Here is a 1427-nt window from a genome sequence, read left to right on the forward strand (position 1 = left end):
CACAAAATGCGCTTTTGGTAGTTGAACGTGATGCTTGTTTCTCCATTGGTTTCCACACGATTGAGCTTGTTTAGAATCTCTCCAACTGAAATTTGGGTGGTTTCTCCAACCAGGGTTGTAAGTATGAGAGAATGGACTGTTATATGCCCCTAAGGCATTGCATTGCTCCTCTAAACCCCCCTCATTTCATTTAAAGCTAAGTAGTCCTTAGCTAAATGCTCCGTCCCTCCACAAATGAAACACGGTTCTTGTGGTTCTACTTGAGCAATCATGTGCGGTTTTTGGCCATTTTTCATCATTAAGACCTAAAACTGCTTTTTCAAAGATTCAAGTTGGGCCTTAACACTATCCTCTTTCCGAAGTTGATAGATCCTAGATGGTTTGTGTCAATTGGTGCTATCTGCAGAAATTGGACCAGTCCAGGTGTGAGATTTTTTTGCAATTTCTTCGAGATATTCAAGAGCATCGTGTGGCTCTTTTTGGAGAAATTCACCATTGCATAGAATTCCTACTAATTGGCACTCATGACTTGTGAGACCTTCATAGAAGTAACTGTCTAAGCGCTAGTTCTCATATCCATGGTGAGGGCACTGATTTAACAAATCTTTGAATCTTTCTCAGACTTGATAGAATATTTTATTGTCTTTTTGGGAAAATGTGGAAATCTGTTGTTTTAGAATATTGGTCTTATGTCTAGGGAAGTGTTTCAAAAGAAAAGATTTGGTCATTTCCTCCCATGTTCCAATAGACCTAGGTCTCAGTGAGTATTACCAGCTTTTGGCTTTGTCCTTCAAGGAGAAGGGGAAGAACTTTAATCGTACAAAATCGGTGTTTTCTGCTCATTTATAGGATGTGGCTACTACCTCCTCAAATTCTCTAATATGCACGTATGAGCTTTTTTTTTCATTCCATGAAACGTGGGCAAGAGTTGAATCATGGAAGGTTTAAAGTCGGAGGGAATATAATGCATGAAGGCATGGAAGTGCGAGTAGGATGGAGGTAGTCATTGAGAGTTCTTGGTTGGATTTCATAATTGTGAATCATTGCGAAAAAATTATTACAAACTAAGGTATGTGGAGAAGCATGAATGGTGGAAGGTGTTTCGGAAGGAGTAGTGGGTGAATAGGAATAAATTTTACTAGCAGTTTCGTGATGATTCATCCACTCTCAGAAATGAGAATTAAATTTATTTTATGTTTTTATTTTTTTTATTTTTTTTATTTTTGATTTTTGATTTTTGATTTTTTTTTTTGTTAAATTTGTTCCCAGGTAGATTTGGAGATTTTGGGGTGATTTCCAATGCCTTACTAGAACTACCCGAGGTTACTGAGTAAGTATGGAGGATCGCAAGTTAAACCTTTTCAACAAAATAACCTTTAAGCGAAGTAAAATTGCTTATTTTGACTGAACAAGCTTGGTTTTCTTAC

The 1427-nt window shown here is 37.2% G+C and overlaps 1 non-coding gene across 1 annotated transcript; it reads left to right on the forward strand.

Annotated features, from left to right (window-relative positions):
* Nucleotides 1-573: 573 nt before the first annotated feature.
* On the forward strand, nucleotides 574-680 carry LOC133820656 (small nucleolar RNA R71). The gene has a single exon (XR_009887059.1). It is a non-coding gene; the product is annotated as a small nucleolar RNA R71 (small nucleolar RNA).
* Nucleotides 681-1427: the final 747 nt, after the last annotated feature.

Source organism: Humulus lupulus, chromosome 2 (genome assembly GCF_963169125.1).
Source record: "Humulus lupulus chromosome 2, drHumLupu1.1, whole genome shotgun sequence".
Taxonomy (NCBI): domain Eukaryota; kingdom Viridiplantae; phylum Streptophyta; class Magnoliopsida; order Rosales; family Cannabaceae; genus Humulus; species Humulus lupulus.